The following is a 21,765-nucleotide window of genomic DNA, read 5'->3' as shown; positions in this document are numbered from 1 at the left end:
GACAAACTTTGCTGTGTGTCCTCCCCTTATCTCTCTCCCCTTTCCTGTCTACTTACTATCATCTGTCAAATAAAGGCACCAAAAAAGAAAAATGTGGGAGACACCACTAGACCCATGGCTGTCACTGACTAAGATCACACAGAAACACACCCACAGGCCTGCCTCTCATTCACAGTGCTCTCAGCAGTCTCAGCAATTGACTACATAGTCTCATTTCTCAATTTGATTCCAACACATGGCACTGTTCCTTTACAGCAGTGGTTATCAACCTTTTCAGGCCCCGGCCCCCATCTTGAAGCACTTGGAATTGTAGGAGTTGAGGCATTCAATTCGTGTTTTTTACTCGATTCCACAGATAATTATTTTGAAAATAGCAGATTGTCCATTTTCAATACGTGTCTCTTTCTTATATTATTGACCCCCTCAGGATTCTGACCCACAGGTTGAGAACGAGTGCTTCACAAGTTCACAGCACATGGGCTACCTTGAATATACCCACTTCAGACACCACTAGACCACTGGCTTTCACTGACTAAGATCGCACTGAAAATGCTGGAAATTCGGCAGAGCAGCGCTCAGTTAACCTGACGCTGCCAGATCCAAAAAGCTTGCTACACAATTTTGTTTCACAGCTTATTTGGATCTGGGATCGCGGAAGCAAATTCGATGACGGGGCTGTTCCTTTTTTTCAAGATACATGGTAGATGATTGGATGGGAGCGTCTGTCTATCACCGTGTGGGCGTGCAAACACAACCAATCATATCGACGTGTCTATATACCGTCACATCCGCATCCCGCCTTTAGCTCACGCTGATTGGTTCGGTACGAAGCAGATCTGACTCAGGGCTCAACTCCGTCAGAGATCCCAGATGAGTGTTGTGTTGGGGAATATGTTTCCGCAATACCGCCCTCATCTGGCAGCGTCAGGTTAGCGCTCAGTGACATCACTGATATGTCTACTACTCACTACTGTACATCGTGCCATTACGCAAATGATGTCCATGCTGCATATAGCACCTACTTTTGTCCATGCTGCATAGCACCTACTTTCCTACACACAGAGCACCTACTGTCAGCTCACAAGGCACATAAAACATAACTTCTATAGCAAATGTACAGAGAAAGTCACATTCAATTGAAGGGGGAATAAAGGCATTACAGCAAAGTTGAATTGCTGCTTGTTTTTGAGCAGTGCTAACCGCTCCTAGCCTCACTTAGCGATACTGCGTGGATATTAGTCTCGTCTCCCACTCAGCAATCAATTTTTATTGCTGGTTCCAGACGAATCTGTTTGGCTCGATCGTCACCACTTCGTCCGTGATGTCCTCCCACAATTGAGAGGGGCCAGACTTAATCTGCCTGGGGCAATATGCGATGCAAATTCAAATTGACGTACACACAGAAAAAGTCATGGCAATACATTTAGTAAATTCTCAGATATCTTGTGTTGGCTGGACGGCCATCCTTACGCCCAATTCACACCAAAGCATTGGTATGCCGCTTCCGTGTTCTGAGAAAGGGATGAGGATGAGGTTCACATGGTTGATTCAAGCACTTTGTACACACCCATAAAAAACAAAAAATCAACTGTAGAAATTATTGCTGTTGCTATTATGAATTTGTCATTGGAGTCATGTTGCTCTATAACAGCTAAAAACAGCAATGGGGTTAAGAATTAATCACTGCAGCTCCATGAACTCTCAAGTAGCCTGGCTTTGTGATGCATAACTGTAGCTGTAAAATAAATAATAAGAGCATGTCACCAGCATCATTTTAGTTTGGTGAAAGTTAGTCTTTTGGGGTGATGGTGGGGGGGCAGGGGATGCTTAGTATCAAACAGCTTGGTGGTGATAGCATACATCTTCTCACAGAAGAGAGAAAGAGAAATATTAAGCAGCCCTAGCATAAAGAACTTGTTGTTTGCAACTCATTGAAGGAGAGCTATCAAAACCAACCATGCTCTCACTCTCCTTTGCTCTCTCTCTCTCCCTATCTCATCTATCTTCCTCTTGCTTTCCTATGTTTATGTCAAATTCTTGTGTTTCACATTTGTTTTCTTTGTCTTGCTTTTTCTTTTCTATTATAATTTCATTATCTCTCTCTATCTCGCCGGTTGTCTGTTCCCCTGAATTGATATCACATTGTTTTTCCACTTCCCTCACTCCTCTGCATCTCTGTTGTCATTATCTGTCTGATTTTCTGTCTGTGCCAGGGTGTACTGTACATCCACCCTGCCCACCCCCCACCCTCAGTCTGTCTCCCTTGCCTCTGTGCTGTCTGTTCCTGTGTTTCTTGTTGTCATTTTGATCTCTCTGTCTGTGTACATTAGTTTGTTTATTCGTTACTCTCTCTATCTCTGTCTCTCTTTTCGTTTTACACCTGCTTCCTTCACTTTACTTTTGACGGGATTGGCCTTGCTGACGTTAGGAGGGTGTGCTCTCCCCTCTATCCCTCTCTTTCCATGTCTCTGTGTCACCCTTTTCCTCCATCCTTCCCTCTCCATTCGTTTCCCTGTACTACTTTTCTCTCGACCCATGCATACTTTGCTTGTCATGGATCTTGTCTAGACAATGCGTTGTGTGCCAGTTACTAATGTTGCTTTTAATGAACCATTTCCGTTCTTGTGCCTCCTCAGGATAAACCCCCACCACCACCCCTATACAGTATAGGGAGTCAGTCAGTGAGACATTCAGTCAGACATTCAGTCAATCAGTCAGTCAGTCAGTCAGTCAGTCAGTCAGTCAGTCAGTCAGTCAGTCAGTCTGTCAGATAGACAGACATTCAGTCAGTCTGTCAGATAGACGGACAGTCAGTCTGTCTTGTATGGAGTCATTTATAGTCAGTTGGTCGGTCGATCGGTCGATCAGTCGGTCAGTCATCTATAGGGAGTCAGTCAGTCGTTCTTTCTTTCTTTCAATCATTTTATTTTTCATTTTTGCACAGTCAGTCGTTCTGGTGCAGCTCTATTTTGTTCCAGTTTCCAGTAAGCTGATCCTGCTGGCAGAGTGAGTCTACTGGGTAGACTGCCTTGTCTGGAAGGACCTGATGCATCGCGTTAATGATACTCTCTCTCTCTCTCTCTCTCACGCGCACATACAAAGCTTATCTCTCGACCCTACACTCCCTCTCTCTCCATGCTTCCTACCGGCTTGTCAGAAGAGTGGAGAGTGTCTCATTTAATATCGTAGCAGCTTGCCAGGAAGCAGTGCACACAGCAGCAAAGGAAAACAAGACAGAAGCACACAGCCAGCAGAGTCCAGTGTCCACTGATCACAAGTCTCTCTCTCTGTCTGTCTTGTTTCTTGCTGTGTGGATCTCACACGGCCATCACACACCCGTCCTCTCTCTCTCTTTACACTATACCTTTCTTTCTTGTGTGTTTGACTAAACAGTAACACTTTGTTCTCTCTCCCTCTCTCTCTCTGTCTCTCTAATTGTCAGTTTTTGTCTCTGAGTTCGCTTCTCTGTCACCAGCACCCTTCTCTCTCTCCCTCTGTCTATTTATCTCGTACTCCCTTGCTCTCTCTCTCTCCTACTCCTTTGCTCTATTTTTCTTTCTTTTTCTCTCTCTTTCCTTCATTCATTCATTCATTCATTCATTCAAATATGCTTTTTTGGCACGACAAGCATTATTATATTGCCAAAGCAAAGCATTACATACTGTGAATGATACAAATACAGTATGACACAAAATTAATAAATGATACATATTCAGAATATCTCTCTCTCTCTCTCTCTCTCTCTCTCTCAATTCAATTCAAATGAGCTTCATTGACATGAGAGAACATACATTTACATTGCCAAAGAAAAAATGGAACAGAACAATCAAGATAAAACATTGTATGTACAAATAAATACAGTAGGCTATTGCTCTCTCTCTCTCTCTCTCTCTCTGGGACTCAGGTAGGCAGCATTGCATGGCACCGCCTCACCCAGCCCCTCTTTCTCTTCATAAAGGTACACATTTTCCCCTGTCTCACTGCTTTTTCATGTTATAGCAAGCAGTTAGCAGTAACAACAACAGCGCCTCTCTCATCTGTGTCTCTCAGTCTTCCCCACTCCCCTCCCCTCCCCTCTTGCCTTCCACACCCTGCCTCTGAGCGTGTGAGCGCGCTGGGGAGAGAGCACGCTACTTGGCGTTTGCGCGCGCGGTTAAAGGCGAGCGCTAAAAGTGGGAGTGGACCACACACGCATCGCGTTTTGGGCGTTTGTACAATAAGTTCGTGCTTGCATGGTGCGTGCGACGTGCGTGTGTAGGCTATGTAGGCCTACTGTACGTGTGTGTGACTGACTTATATGTGTGGCAGACTGGCAGCCTTGGAGAGGTGGGTGCGTCTGTGAGAGCGAGAGAGAAAGTGAGCATCACTATAACACTCTGTCTCACTCCACTCGAGTCTGTCTCTCTGCTACACCCCCCTCATACACGCACACGTGTCCACTCTACTCTGAAAAACATCCCTTGATTTTTCTTGTGACTAAAATGGACTTTTTCGTGGCTGCCACCACCACGACTCGCCAGTGAATACATACAGCCTGCAGCGCGCTCCGGTCCGCTCCGCGAGCTCTCCCACTCCTTACATGTTGGATTAACTAAACTAAAGTGACGGAGAGGAGAAGAACGACCCGGAGAATCTCAGAAGATGAGCGAGGAAGCCAAAGACAAGTCGGTCGGAGGCAAGGGTCCCCACCGCAAGAAGAAAGGCAAAAAGGTAACGTTTCTAAACGTTGTGGTGTGGTGGTGTGGTGTGGTGGGAGGAGAGACATGTTGATTGTTAATTGTTATTCACACTTGCTTTGGTAGCCTACCCTATATCATGGCAATGTAAACGTGTTTTTCCATGCCAATAAGCCCAAATAATTTAATTTAAATGAAGAGGGAGAGAGAGAAAGAAAGAGAGACAGACAGACAGAGCGGTTCCATTTCTTTGTTCTTGGTCTGCTAACTAAATTGGTTCAGGTGTTGCTCAATTAAGGCATGACAGGCAAGGCAGCACATTGTGTGCAACATAATATTGGTTGTTGTTCATATAGGAGGGGTGAGGGGTTTTTATGTGGTCACTGTGGTGAACCCCAAACCAGGTGAGGTGACAATAACGGGGTGCGCGCTAGTGGCAGTGCGCGTGCCCGTGCCTGTATTATTATTATTATTATAAGCATGTTCTGAATTCCATTCTTGAGTCATGGGTTTCGTGTGGAATTCAAAGCCACAATAACCTGGAATTTTCAAGTTATAGGCCTATTGTGGCTTTGAATTCCACTTGCAACCCATCTCAAAGAAGATGAAGTATGTTCTATGTTGATATTATATATAGTCCAGATGGGATCTGTTTGTTTTGACATTTCTCCATTTGACAGCGTTTTACATGCTACCGTGCTTCTTTGATGTGGGGGAAGGAAAGTATGCTGTGTTAGCCTCACCTGGAATGTAGCCAGCCAGAGCCCATTGTGTGACTGCTGCTTATGTCACTCATCACCTGTCAATATCATATCCTGACCACATGCACGACTGACTGACTGGTCGGGCTGGTCGTTTAGCTGTAGCTGATTGGCTGTGGTTGTGGTGAAGCGTTGGTATGTAGCCTATAGCGTGTGTGTGTGTGTGTGTGTGTGTGTGTGTGTGTGTGTGTGTTAGGGGAGGAGAGGAAAGGGATCCCCTCAGGGGTTAGGGTGGGGGCATTAGAAAGCACACACGATTTCACACTCCTGCATGACTCTGTTTGTGTCCAGGTGTATGTACGGTATGTGTCTATATAACTGCGTAATCGTTATGTCTCTGTATGCATGTGCATGCCTGTCTGTGTGTGACCATGTCCAATGTGTGCATAGTGTGTTGTGTGTGCATGCAAGTGTGAGGCCTGCTATGATCATACTTCCCTATATTATTCTCAGCGGTAGTTATTAAGGCCATTAATTGCAGGTGTCTAGAGGCACACAGCTTTTTCCATACATTTGCATGACGCATGTCGTGCGTCATCCACGCACATAGGGCCCAACCCTCATGAGTCTCCAAGACACCAAAAGTACACTTGCAGTGGTCAAACCTTTAATTTAATGGCATTTAACTTAATTTCATTACAAAACGTTGATTTGATGTTGTATGTTTACAGTACACACATTTGCATACTCCCTTGCTGTGCGTGCGCGTGTACAGAAACAGCTATGGCTTGCTCTTGTGCCTTCTGGGCAGATTTGTTGAGGGCTATCCCCATGATAAATGGGATGTTGGGGCAAAAGCTACTGACTTCTCTCTCCCTCCCTCACTCCCTTACTCTTTATCTCTCTATCTCTCTCTGTTTATCACACACACACACACACACACACACACACACACACACACACACACACACACACACACACACACACACACACACACACACACACACACACACACACACACACACACACACACACAAATAGACAGTATCTGGGGAAATGTCCAGAGATTTTGTGCTGGATTGGCACTAAAACTATAGTAGGGGTAAATCTCGGGATTCCAGGATTTTATAGTACAAGGGCTAGATGGACAGAGAGAGGGAAAGACCAAACCTTATGTAGGTTAGTGTAACTGTGTCACCGTTATTGCTTTGCCAAAGTGTCACTGATACAGCAATGTGTCCTTCCATTATAGAAATTGATTTATTTCTCCTGTGATATATATTGATTATATATTGTATATTGTTGCCCTCGCTTGTAAAAGCAATCCAAACGGTCCTTCAATCACATCGACCAGGCTTGTCGTATAGTCACTGGAAACAGATCACACTGATAGAGCGTATACAGTTCATACAATAGAATACCACACACCTTGACGGATGTCTTGAATTATGTTTCAGAAACCGGATGCAATTCAAATGTCAAGAAATGCACCAGTGTCGAATACTTTTCAGGGGGTCATTTTCTATTTGATGGAGGATTCATGCAATAATAATAAGAAAGTTGTGCTTGTCTTCTATGGTTCATGTGTACATATCATATGGCATAGAAGAAGGAGAGAAGGCATGATGATGACACTCGCTCCCATTCTGGAAAATAGCAGATCTACAAGCTCATAGCGCAGCACCGAGTGCCGCGCCACGAGCTTGTAGATCTGCTATTCTTTGTGGCGCAAATCTTTGAATAGATATTCTTTCAGAGCACATGTTTTTAATTCAAATCTTTGCTTCTGGGGAAGTCCCTGAAACAACATATTTTCAGATGGGGGTCCGCGGCCAAATACAGAAAATTCTGGGAATCCTTAACATAAAAAAAGTTGAGCACCGCTGACACAGAAACATAGGTTTTTCAGAAAACATTTTGTAGAATCTGTCGGGTCTAAATGGGGTAGAGCTGTGCATAGCAGAGACCCATTTTCTGTGTTTAAATTAAATACTTCAGTTTGAATAATGGCAGCTGTGGCGCTTCATGCCATGCTTAAAGTTACATGACGGTGTCAAGATGAACCCAGCCCTCTTCTAACCCTGTCACAGCAGCTCCCCCATGTGTAGCCGCCAAAATGGAAAAGAAGTACCCAGTGGGAAATGCATATCGGTGCTGCTGTTCCAGTATTTTGTTTGTTTTGTTGTGCATGAATGTGTCAGCGTGTGTCCTTTGCTGGATTCATGTCTGCGTTTGCGCGCCTGCGTTACGTCCGCGTGTGTGTGTGTTCCAGATAACTACTCCAGATGTGTTCATGATTGTCGCCATGGCAACTGGTTTCTCTGAGCGAAAGATGTCGGGAGAGAGACATAGATAGAAGAGGCGGTGGACTGATGAACAGATATATTTTTCATGAGGCAGCTGGTATCATGGAGGAAACTCAAGGATGCAATCAAATGTCTTTTTGAGTCAAGGCCCCACACTCTGGATCATAAATCCACCACAGACAGCATGATACATGTATGTTTACCTGTGTGTGTGTGTGTGTGTGTGTGTGTGTGTGTGTGTGTGTGTGTGTGTGTGTGTGTGTGTGTGTGTGTGTGTGTGTGTGTGTGTGTGTGTGTGTGTGTGTGTGTGTGTGTGTGTGTGTGTGTGTGTGTGTGTGTGTGTGTGTGTGTGTGTGTGTGTGTGTGTGTGTCAGGGCTGGACTGGGACAAAAATTCGGCCCGGTCATTTTTGCGTGAATTTGGCCCAGACCTGCCCACCACAACCAGGGCAAAGATAACTCTACCGCCCGCTCCGTCGAGGCACACACAAACAAACAAGCCCTAATACCAGCACTTTTACAGAACAACATAAATGATACAGACCAACAGACAACTATAAACAACCCTTTGTAGAGGGTTTATTTGTCACTCACTGATACAGGTACAGTGAAATTATCATGATGGCACTGGCAGAATGGCAGCACACCCGGACCTTTCCTGGTGGCCTGCCGCCATGGCGGCCCCCTACGGTCGCGGTCCACTGGGAATATGCCCGGTATGACCTGTGGCCAGTCCAGCCCTGGTGTGTGTGTGTGTGTGTGTGTGTGTGTGTGTGTGTGTGACTGTGTGTGCGTACTGTATATGTGCAAATAAGCGTACATTTTGCATGTGCATTAAAGTTTATATCTGGGACACCTGCCTGCTTTGTAGAGTGTTAGCATCACTCTTTGATCTTTTCCACAAATCTCCATGATCTCAGTGAGGCTTAATGATGGATTTGATGTAATGATCAAGATAATAAGGTTTACATAAAGTAAACACACACGTAGACGTAGATACTGTCACGCACACACACACACACACACACACACACACACACACACACACACACACACACACACACACACACACACACACACACACACACACACACACACACACACACACAGAGAATAGGGCACGTAAGCTGAATGCTTTTGCAGCTGTCGCATCCATGATTCCCAACAAAGAAACATTGTCTTGTCAGATCAAAGGGATATCCTTTGAGATCATCTACTGTATAAAGGTCAAGTTGTGCACAGATATGCCCATGATATGGACTCCGGTAGGCTGATTTCAGCCGACGGGCACTCAGATTATGTCCAGATATGGACATCTGTGTTGATATGCAACAGTTTCTGTTGTGTTAGCTGTCACATGCCCATGTATGGAGATGCTTTACATCAGCACACATTGATTTTGCCCAAATATGGACATAGAGAGAGGGAAGGCAGGCAAATATGGACATATTGAGAGAGGGGGGGTAGAGCGCAATCAACACGAGAGACGGGGAGAGAGGGTAGCCCGCCATATGCCCATACACAGTACTAGAGACATTTAGACATTTTTCCTGTCTATCCATCACACCTATGTCGCACCGCAGATCTGACCTATTAAGTGATGGGGGCAGAAGGGAGTTCCAACCGCGCCTCTAGCCTATGGCAGGCCAGTCTGGTGCATCTCAGAGGTAGGACAGATTACAGGAGGAAAGGAGGCACTGGTGCAACTCAGACAGTTACTTTAAGCCCTTATTTTATTATCGGGGTGCAAGTAAAAAAGCGACAACGTTTCGATGTTACATCTTCGTCGGGTCATGACTGTCTGAGTTGCTCCAGTTCCTCCTTTCCTCCTGATGGGGTTGGGGGCTTTGTCAGAGTACCCGTTGTACCCATCTGCCTGTGTTGTTTTTGTGCCCATACAGTATAGATCTGAGGTCTGTTTCTGTCCTTTTTATGCCCATATGTCCCTGATGTCATGATTGTCATCAGTATACTGTACATGCCCATTATATTGCACTGAGTATATTGGTTGGATCGGCGGGCGGCTGTTCTGGACAAATGGGCATGCAGAGTTTGCAATCAGTCCCATTATGCGAATGACCATAATTGGCATAGCGGTCGGATCTGTGGCTCTGGACAACCGGATCTCTGTATTGGTATATTCTTTTTACATGATCCTTTTGTACCTTACTACCCATAATGAAGCTGACTGACCTGATGCCATGAAGACACTTTGAGGTTAGACAACACACTCCAAATTTGCGTGTATACAGTAGCTGCATTGGGAACTCCTTATATGGTTATGGCTGAGTCATAGTGACGTCACTGACATGAGTGTGACGACGTGGATCCGCGGCTGGATCTCTCCATAAATTTCATTTTTACGCACGCGGCACGCACACACGCACGCACACACACACGCACGCACATATTTATGTATGTAGGCTCCTGCTGTCAGCGCAAATGGTCATTGTTATGTACTGCTTCTGTTGTGATCGTGAATTATTATGTAACCTGCCCCAGTGCCCATATGTGGAGAGATCCATGACGACGAAGAAGAGAGGGAAGGAGAAAGGGAGAGAGTGAGAGGAAGAGAGAGAGGGAGAGGAAGAGAGAGAGGGAGAGAGCCCACTTGATAACTCGGCGGGCGCTGGTGTCTGGAACTTGAACGCGCTAATCACAAAGCATGCTAACCCCGTCAATGTCGGGAGCACCACATTATGTGCTTGTATAACACCACGTTATGGGCTTGTATCTAATAAAAATGGATTCAAAGAAAAGCATCTTTATGTTGTGTGCTTAGTGCATGTGTGCGTGTTTTTCAGGTCCTGTTGTATGTCAACACAGAAACATCAAAGCTGACTTATCCAGTCCTGTTCTGCTTTGTTGTGTTGCTGCGTTGTGTTGTGTTCTGCTCTGCTTTGTCCTGTTTGCTTTGTTCTGTCCTGTCCTACCGTTCTGTTCGGCTTTGTTCTGTTCTTGTGCGTGCGTACTGCGTACGTGCGGTCGTGCGTGCATACATGTGTGTTGCGTTATTCCTTTGGAAGCCAATCTTACCCAACCAGGATGGAATATGAGAAATCAAACAGACCTGTCTTGATCACATGACTATAGAGATCATGTGTACCGATTAGTATGAAATTTGGATAAAATGTGAAGCAGTAATATCAATAAGTCGGCCTCCTGAAGAGCAAATGTGAAAAATACAAGTCAAAGGTTTTTCCTTGGCCTCTAGAGAGTTTTAAACAGATCGGTGCAGTTATGTAAAAACACAAATGGGACAGTTATAAAAATTAATATGTTCAAGGGACATTTCTTCCTCGGTCTAGTGGGAATGTGCATGCAATGGTTTGAGGCATTTTGTTCAAAACGGACCAATGCTGCAAATTTTGGAAGGCAATGAATATGGAGAAGCGGACAGGTCCGTGTTGATGACGTGACTATTGGAGATAGTGTATACCGATTTGCGTGATGTACAGTATGGATAAAATGTGTACAAGTAATGTAAAGAAATGTGTTTTGCAAAAGTCGGCCTCATGGTGGCGATTTAACAGGCTGTTGTGGAAAAATTGTGGCAGAGTTTCGTCAGAGGGAGTGTGTGTGTGTGTGCATTTTGGCATCAGCCAGGCCAACCGTGCCGGAGATTACCTGTACACAGAGTCGGACGGACACACACACACACACACACACACACACACACACACACACAGAGAGTGCAAAACGTACTCTCCCCATGCCTTCGGCCTGGTGGAGACAATTACCGGGAAACTTTGTCAGACACAATCAGGAGGATCAAATGAGCGGTTTCTCCTCTCCAAAATTAGAACTATTGTCTGCTTGAAGTGCCCAAGGCACTCTGCAAAAAACCCCTGCTGGACACAGAGAGCGCAGAGCAGAACAGAATAGAGCAGAGCAGGAAAGAATAAGGGCTGTGTTCACAGAAAGCGGGTTTTTTTGTTGTTGCTGGAAGCGCCTGCCATGCATTTATACGGTGCCATCATGACATGACATGCATAACAAAACGGTGTTATCAGAACTGTTGAGAAGTTAGGATTCAATGAAACATACATAACTACATAACATAACTAAAATGTCCCCACTCTGTTCTGTTCTGCTCGGACTGACCTATTCTGTTCAGGCCCATACTTTTAGCTTTTGAAAAATGAAATAGCTTTAGCTTTAGCTGATCGTTGTGGACAGCTTATTACATAGGATTTATCTTCTGATTTGAGGTCAATAGAATACCGGTAGGTAAAATGACTGACTTTATCTGAAGCGTCAATATGAACAACTGAACAAAGATGACAACTTAAACATGTCTTTGGTTGAAAATGATAGCCTGATGGCTTTAGCCTTTTATCATTCCACTTTGGTCTCCATATCAATTTTGACAGATACTCCTGTTGTCTTCCTGCTAATGGTACAGACAGTCAGACTGATATGCAGCCAGTCAGAATGCTAGCTGTAACAGCTCTGCTCTTTGTCTTTAGCAGAGTAAGCTATATGCCACAGACAGAGTCTAGAGGATTGGAGAAATAAGCTCTTCTGTGTCAGAAAAAAAGAAACCACATCCCAGCCTCCTGATAACAGCATGGCACTGGTAAATGTGCTGATGCAAGGGTCCGGACCGTCCTGCCCCATCAGTCAAGAAAGATTAATGCGATTTTTCTTTAAAATTCAAATAATATCAGTAATATCAATGGAGCGCAGTTTCAAAATGAATATTCGGAAATGGATAAAAACCAAACCAAAGGAAACTGCAAGTGCAGTAGATTGGTTTCGTAACTAGCTCTGTGGGTGTGGACGATAACAACAACAAGCATGGTCCAGTTGCGAGAACGGACTGTGACTGATGATAGACAGCCATACATGACAAGGACTTTTGCTGCTCGTGGTTGTAAATAGCCACTGTGACTCCACAACACCTTGCTTAATACATGTGATGTGATGCGTTGTGAACTTGTGAGCTTGTAGATGTGCTATTTTCAAAATAATCTTGATAATGCACATCTGTGTATAATACATGCATTTCTGTGTGAGCGGTATTGGTGTGTACGTTCATTTGGACGCCAGTGTGGTTGTTGTTAGTCGTGCGTTTGTGTGTTTTTCTAGTCGTCTGACGCTGCAAGACAACAAGTGGCGTACTGCTTTTGTTTTTCAGATTAGTGTAATGGACTTGGCACAGAGCACATCCCAAAGAGGGAGGGAGGCTACAGGCCTCTCAGACTGCTGTGAGAGCATAGGAGGAATTGCATGTGCATTAGGGCAAGATACTGTAGATGTCCTGATGTAGTGTTTCCCCTAGAATAACCCCTGTACATACTGTGTATAGGCCAATGGTTCTCAGACATTTCTGTCTCAGGTCGCCCCTGTAAATATCTTTTCTCATCCATGGCACCCCTGAATTATATTGTTACTTTATAGCACCTTATGCCATATTAACGGTGTATAAATATGTCAATCTTTCCCCCAAAGATACAGCATGTCACGAGGAAAACATGAGAGAACATGAGATGATTCCACCTACACACACCTGTAGCACAGAACACATGTCACACACCCACATACAGATGCACACACTCACATGGACTCGCTTATGGACATGAAGTTGGGAAGTGTGTGCAATATGTGCATGCATGTGTGTGTGCTCTCCTAGGATATGCATAAATGATGTGTGTGTGGGTGTATTCCTACTTGTCTGTGTGTGTGTGTGTGTGTGTGTGTGTGTGTGTGTGTGTGTGTGTGTGTGTGTGTGTGTGTGTGTGTGTGTGTGTGTGTGTGTGTGCGTGCACGTATATAGACAGGGGCGGTAGTCGTCCCCGGGGCTTGGGCACAGCTGCACGCTCTAGGGAGAGGGCAGAGAGATCAGCCTGTCAGAGCTCCATCAGTCTCTCTTCCACTTCTTCCCTCACTTCTTCTCCTTCTCACTACCCCTCCCCTTTGTCACCACTTGCTTTCTCTTTCTCGCTCTCCATCCTCCCTCTACATCCTACTCTCAATCTTTTATCTAAGCGCTCTCTCTCTCTATCTTTTTCCCTTTATGTAATTGCTCACCCTACCTCACTTCACTCCCCTCCCCAGCCCCACCATTTCTTTCTCCCAGCCGAATGTGCCAATCTCTTGTCTGTTCTTCATCGGGAGTCTTTGCGGTGAAAAAGGAAACAGAGAAGCCAATGGAGAGAGGAGAGAAATGGATGGATGGAGAGAAACAGACGTGTGAGTTGGGGAGTGTCAAAAGGAGGAGGGGTGTGTGTGAAGGAAGAGTGTCTCTGCCTGCTTCTCTCTCACGCTCTCAGTGGATCACTCAATCAGCCTTCATTCTTCCCATACTGTAGAAGTGTAGTAGATGACACACCTGGCTGTTTGACTGAGTGGTTCATTTTCTTTGTTATTATGCTAACTGGCACTGACTGACTGACCGACTGACTGAAGCTATCCCACTGGCTAGAAACCTGTGACAGCTGTTAAAGTCAAACACACACACACACACACACACACACACACACACACACACACACACACACACACACACACACACACACACACACACACACACACACACATCAATCAGTATGCTTAAATACTAAGGCTCTGTATGTCTTCACGTTTGTTCTACCTGGTCGAGTACACACGCACTGCTGCTGTGCATGCCAACGGAATTAGACCGGCCTTGGTCTCAGCCAAACTAACAAGACTGCTGGACCTGAACTAATAAACTGTCGAGCATGACGGGTGATCACAACCCATCCATTCACCCATCCATCCATCCGTCTAGCTTCTCATTCTCCTGTCACTTCATCCCTCACTTCCACTGAGAAAAGCGAATGACGCCACGTCATAAAAATGAGCTTCCTTGAAATGACGGTAGTCTTCATGGGGCTGCCATCACAGTTTCAGACTAGAAGAAGTGCCCCTCGGTGCACAGGTCTCCACCAGGATTGACATTTGGATAAAATCATGAAGGACTAAAAAAAAAGTGTTGCACATAAATGGGCCTCCTGGTGGCGCTCGAAAAGGCAGAATTGAAAAATGCAGGCCAGATTATTTTCTTGGGCTGTGCCGGTAGGGAGTGTGCATACAGCGTTTTACACAGATCGGTGCAGTTATATGTGAAGACGCGACTTGGCCTGTTCTAGTGCCACCATGAGGCTGATTTGAAAACTGTCAAGTGGCAGTTCTTTGTCAGCCTAGTGGGAATATGCGGAGTTGCGTACACAGTTTCACTGCAATCGGACACTGCGTTGATGAGTTGTGGCATTTTGTACAAAACGGGTACAAAACGGGCTACTCCTGAACACTTTGGAAGCCAATCTTTGCAAATCAGGATGGAATATGAGAAATCAAACAAACCCGTCTTGATCACATGATTATGGAGATCATGTGTACCGATTTGTGTGAAATTTGGATAAAATCTGAAGGAGTAATATAAGAAAATGTGTTTCACATATGTCGGCCTCCTGGTGGCGCTATAAAGAGCAGATGTGAAACATTCCAGGCAAAGGTTTTTCCTTGGCCTAAGGAGTATGCATGCAAGGTTTTACACAGATCGGTGCAGTTATAGGTCAAAACACTTATCTGCCAGTTATAGCGCCACCATGAGGCTGAGTAGAACATTTTCAAGTGGCATTTCTTCCTCGGCCTAGTGGGAATGTGCATGCAAAATCACACAATGTGTTCATGATTTGCGGCATTTTGTTTCAAACGGAGCACTCCTGCGAACTTTGGAAAGCCAATCTTAGCCAATCAGGATGGAGTCTGAAAAATCTGAAAGACTCGTTTCGTTGAATAGCTAGACTGTGTACCAATTTGCGTGATGTTTGGAGAATGCAAGGACAAGAAATGCCTGCATGAATGGACTGCAATTTGACAATGCCAGATTGCTGAATGCTCAAATTGAATTTAGAGAAGTACAGAAAGGATCCCCTGCCTTTTCAACCTGCGCTGCGCGCTGACCCCGTCTTTAGTTTAGCATCAACACCAGTACAATGTATTCATTTCTGCTTTCATATTCACTCCACTGGGTATTTTCCTCTGTTGGCAGTTGTTACTGCCTGAACCCCATGGCCCCTTCCGCATCACACTGCTCCCTCCGGAAGGTTCTTTCTTTTTCTCACGGTTCTGTTGTACTCCGTCCTCCTACCCTTCAAGATTGAGAGACATAAACAGAGTGTACTAGTATCATTAGCTGGAGAAACCCTTTATCAACACAGGGATCCTTAACAGCTAAACGCTAACAAGCAGAAAGACAACAGTATTTGTTCCTCCCTCTAAAACAAACGCAGCAACAGCATCCTCATTAATATGATTTACATTTTACAGGGTAGCGTACCTATGTTCCCTCAGCCCTATGTTCCCTAACCCCAACCCTAACTTAATGTCTGAGTCTTAGTGCTTTTTCTGGTTTATCCTCGTACAGTAGCAGATTTTGTACTGACCTGTACTTTCGTTTGAACTGTACCCATTCTACAAACTGTAAATAAATCAATCAAGTCTTAATAAAGAAGACATTAAGTACGGTAGCTAATATTACACATATGGCGCATACAGAAAATTTAGCCTAGGTGAACTGAATCATGACACATGAACGGATCATAGGAGTTACAGTATATCTAGAGAACAGACAGCCCCCCCCCCCCCCCCACACACACTTCATCTCAATGAAAGTTGCTCACCAGCGCATCAAGCAGGAGTACCCTCTTCTTCTGCACTTGAGCACCAAGCAGGCGCAGGGTTTCAGATGGTTTGCACAGTAGTGCTTTCAATGCGGAAGTCTTGCAATTGTCTATAATTATTTTTGACGGACTGATTGATTGACTGTGTGTGTGACATTTACATTTAGACTCTAAAATGTAACGGTGAATGTCACAGTTAGTGAACCAGTACTCAGTCATTCAGTCAAATTGATTTATGGTCTGCAGATGTGTGTGCTTGAAAACTGAAGGAGCTGAAACAAAAACTATGTTCACTGCAGCTAAATATGGTTGATAATACTCATGGGAGTGCTAAATCGTGTTACACACACAGTTCAAGTTCACGTTTTAACTGCATGCATTCTACCACTGAAGTGACTACCTGACATTTTCATGTACACGGTACAGAATTAAGTGCTGATTCTGTTCATTTGTGCTGCATGTTTTGTACTAGATAGAAGAACCACCCTGGATAACCAACTTCATAGTGTGTTGTCATGTGCAGTACTGCGGGTGTAGGTAGGCCTGCACCTACAAGGTTTGTTCAGAGTCTCGCGTTTACACATTATTATGATTGGCCATACGTCAGAATGTGCTCGGCTCAATTTGTTCAGAAAAGGGTTGCTCTTTACTAAATCAATTGCAACCATTTCAAATTTACATTGAGGCATTTTGATCCAAAAATGTGTTTGGCAAAAATTCACCTGTTGGTGGCGCTATAACAGGCCAATGTGAAAAGGGTGGGTGGGATATGTTCCTCAGCATAGTAGGAAAGTCTGTGAAAGATTTCACGTAAATTGCATGCTGCGTTCATGATCTGAGGCTTTTTGTTCAAAACGGGCCAATCCTGCAAACTTTGAAAGCCACTGTTAGCCAATTCGGATGGAATATGAAATATCGGACAGAGCCGTCTTGAACACATGACTATAGAGATACTGTGTAACGATTTGCGGAATTTTTGGACAAAATCTGGAGGAGTAATATCCAAAAAATTTGCTTTACAAAAGTCGGCCAAAATTGGGCTGACGGTGCCTTGGAGATTAGCTGTTAACAGACGGACGGACGCACGCACACAAACACACACACACACACACACACACACACACACACACACACACACCACACACACACACATACACACAGACTCACACACCGGCGGAGTGCAAAACATACTCTCTCCCCATGCCTTCAGCCTGGTGGAGACAATAATCTGGCCTGGACACAATTAGACATACTAAAGGTGTTCTAGTATTGTGATACAGACAGACACCTGTTTGTGCGATATAATGCGATATATCATTAGGTTTAATGTTACTGTACTTACTACTTACTGTGGTTTTGTAGCCTGCATTGTTGATTATGAAATTATCTCCATGTATATTTTTTCCTGTCTGACTCTCTCTCAGTCTCCACCTGTATTAAGCTAAATGATTCAGAAGCAAATAGCTTAGTTCCTTTCGCAGTTTTAGAAATATGATATATTTAATTGAGTGATTTGATTTTCATTTCTAGAATAGAAGAAAATCTTGTGTACAGATCAATCATTGTCTACATTAAATATCCTTCCACCCATCCATCTTCAACTGCTTATTGAGAGTCAGGTCTTGGAGGAAGCAGTTCCAGCAGGGGACCCCAGACTTCCCTTTCCCTGGCCAAGTGTAGCCAGTTCTGAATGGGGGATCCTGAGGCGTTCCCTGGCCAGCGTGGGGAGGAGATAATCCCTCCACCTGGTCCTCGGTATGCCCCGGTAAGCCTCCTCCCAGCTGGAAGTGCCTGGAAAATGTCCCTGTCACTGTGGAGACGACCAGGAGGCATCCCTTAGTAGTACTTAGCAGTGGCTAAGTCACCTTTTCCCTAAGGGAGATGCCAGCCATGAGCCACCCTCCTGAGAAAGATAATCATTCTTTTGGACCCTTATTTTTGACCATAGGTGAGAGATTGACTGGTAGATAGAGAGCTTTAAGGAAGAGAAAGAACATCCGTACACTAGTTTCTACACTAGTCCGAGACTTACTTTATTTAGAGGCAACACATTGCAACGTTTTGACCTACTAGGTCTTCCTTCATCAGGCAAATATGAGAGCTCGAGAGCTTTGCCTTCTGGCTCAGCTCTCTTTTTGTCTCTTTGTTGTTTGGCGTTTAATGTTTGTGTTGGCACTGCTTGTTTTACGGATTTGCGTGTCATCCTTACATCACCATTACATAATCAACATGAGTTAGACTTTAATATATTCGCGCCCCTCACTTCACACAGGTGTGATTTTTTATATATATTGTAGATGCAATGACATTGGTATTTGTTATAATAAATATCCATCTAAGACTCCAGAAAGCCTTTTATGCACACACAGCACATAATCAAATACACAATTTTATTCAAAGTATTCTGTCATTAGTAAACAACATTTGTCAATCCCAAACACTGACAGTATAGCAATAGCAAGTGTAAGACGCTGAACCCCTTACTGCTCCTGATGAACAGGTTGGTGCCACCTCCACCATCTGTGGTTGCGTACTGCATTAGCATATCATGTATTACAGTATCTGTGCCGTTGCGGACTTGGGGTGTGTGTGAATGAGTGAATGTGAAGTACATTGCAAAGTGCTTTGAGTGGTCGGGAAGACTGTGAATGCACTTAGTGCTTTCCATTTACCATTAAAATTGTGACCCTGGCCTGTAGTGGGGTTGTGTGGGCCACAATTTGAGATGCAAAGGCTGTCTGCATCCCTCATATTATTCCCTCATAAATGAATACAGTTCTACGGTTGTACAGTTGTTTATCTCAGCCAGATGAACCCTGCAGGATATTCACAGCACAGCCCGGCCTCTCCCTGGTTTCCTGGGATGTGGAAAGAAGGATGAATGATGGAGAGAACTGAATTGGAGGGATGAACTGTGGCATCCATTCCCGACCCAAGACATGAAACTATGTTCTCTCTCTCATCAAGTGCGTTGTAATAATCCTGACTCTGTTGGCACTCATAACTCAACGCACTTAACAGGCGCTTCTTGCTTCCTGCTGGGATTAATATGGCTTAGACAAAATGGTGAGAGAGGCGAGACTCGAGTCTGTTTTGAAATGTCGACTGTTAGCAGAAGACTATCAGAGGGAGAATTGCAGGACGGTTTGTATACTCAATTCTTCAGTAGTAGTATCTCTATTCTCTAGACTCTAGAGGCTTTGCCAAAAAGGGATAAAACCAGGTTTGTTTGATTCCAGCTGAGCAGACTATTGAGGAAGAGGAAGCAACCAGAGCTTTATTCTCAGTTTGAAACTTGGCCACTAGACATATCTTTCATTCAGTATCCTTCACCAAACTATTCAACAAGGCAGCAATTGCATTAAAATAAAATAAACAAAAGGAGATTTTTGCCTAAAACCCACAGTTGACCCATGTCACATCTTTAGACCGCATATTGCATAAACATCCCATTTTTAAATACCATTCCTTTTTTCTTATGCTTCATTCACAGCACTTCAGTCATAAACACTCGCATCAAGTCAACATCACATCAAGTAGATACAATTTATTGCAACAAATGCAATATAGTTAAACTTGGCGTTAATGGCTCCGCTTTTAAGATGTTCCCTACATTTTGCTAAGCAGCACGCTAAGCAAAATTTGGAAATGCTATGCAATAGCATTTAATTGGATTAACTTGAGATAACTTCAATGGAGTTTAACATTAAAGCCAGAGAACATTCAATTTAGTTTAGAGCCATGCAAACATTGAATTTCAGTTTACTTTAGGGGTGCACGTGTTTGGTCCGACGTACTAACAGTCCTACAGTCATGAGTTCGACACCCTACCCAAAACCCAACCCTAAACCTAACCTCACAGGAAGCCACTGGTTAGTTTTAACCTGCCACAGGTTAGTTTTAACCTGCCACAGGTTAGTTTTAACCTGCCGCACAAGTTGGGAGCCACGGGTGAGTTTTAACCCGCAGCACGGGTTAGTTGTAACCGGCAGTGCATGTCGGGAGCAACGATGTTGTTGAACCAATGGCTGTCAGAACAGTAGTATGTCTAACCAACGTATGCACCCCTTACTTTAGACTGAGCCATGCACACATTATCAGTTTAACATTCAGTTTAAACGTTTGAGTAATGCAAGACTGACTCTGAACTCTGAGGTGAAGGCTGGGGTGGTGGAGGCAAGCTTTGCCAGCAGCAGTGTGAGATTATAGATAGCATTTGAAAAGTAGTGAAGGAGCGAGCCTTATACCATACCATACCATACCATCTTTATTTATATAGCACATTTTAAAACAACAACGTTGTACCAAAGTGCTTTACAGTAAAACATAAAAAAACACAAGTTCATTTAAAAACCACAAAAACAACCACGAACAACATGCACAGTGTCACATTAAACATCGAAACATCTCATACTGTGCTTGTTGAGCGAATGAAACCCTACAGGAATCTTTCAGAAACTTTCCACTGAAGCAAACCGATCATCATAGTTCTTGAGACAGCCGAGTGGAAGAGAGAAGAGAGCAATGTCAACAGCGAGGAGCATTTTAAACGCTCCTTTTAGAATTTCACCCCGGGAGCTGGCATGGGTGTAATGTGAGTGAACCTCAAAACCAGCCAACATCACCTGCGCCAGATGACAGCGACTGGAAAAAGAGTGAGAGGGTTCAGGGGAGGCCGAGGGAGAATTGGGCCGATGTATCAGAGCGAGGCGGGTGAGAGAACGCGAGAGGCCTTGAAGAGCCATGTCTCTTAAGTGACAGCGAGGCAAAAAGATGGATGAAGCCGAACGAGAGATGTGAGGCAAAAGTGTTCAGGAGGAGGGAGGAGACGAATAGCAAGAGAAGCGGATTAAGTGTGGAGCGGCGCTCACACATGCAGTGCTGTCACCTAAATAGACCTCCAGCAGTTCTACCATGGCACTGAGTGTGCCCAAACCTTTCAGGCCCAAAGCTCTTTATGCTCTTTCTCTCTGCTCTCTTGTTTCTTTGTGGAGTTTCAGTACAGGCAGAAGAAATATCTACCATTGTTCTCGCTCTCACTAACTCTTCCTCTAATTGTCAATTCTTTCTTCCTTATCCGGAGCACACAGACCAGCACATGTAATCACATGAATCCTAGCATATCTCTGGCCTGGGCATGTCATAATGTCTGAACATTCTCTGAAAATAGACCAAGGCCAATATTACGTTATAATAGGCCAACATTTGACAAAAATATCTGACCTACAAGCTCATTATGCGTTAATATTGGGTTTCAGTGAAAATAGGTGAACATTTGGTGAAAATAGCCAATGTAGATCAGCTATTTTCACTATTGACAATTTGACATGCCTACAGTATGGGTATGGGTTTACGTTGTTAAGATCTTGGGGATATTCTCTGCGGGCAGCAACCGGGGGAGAACCGGGCACCTGTAATTTACTGGCCTCATC

The sequence above is a fragment of the Protomyctophum bolini genome (genome assembly GCF_963924005.1).
Source record: "Protomyctophum bolini genome assembly, chromosome: 14".
Lineage (NCBI taxonomy): Eukaryota > Metazoa > Chordata > Actinopteri > Myctophiformes > Myctophidae > Protomyctophum > Protomyctophum bolini.
This window is presented reverse-complemented; position numbering follows the sequence as displayed.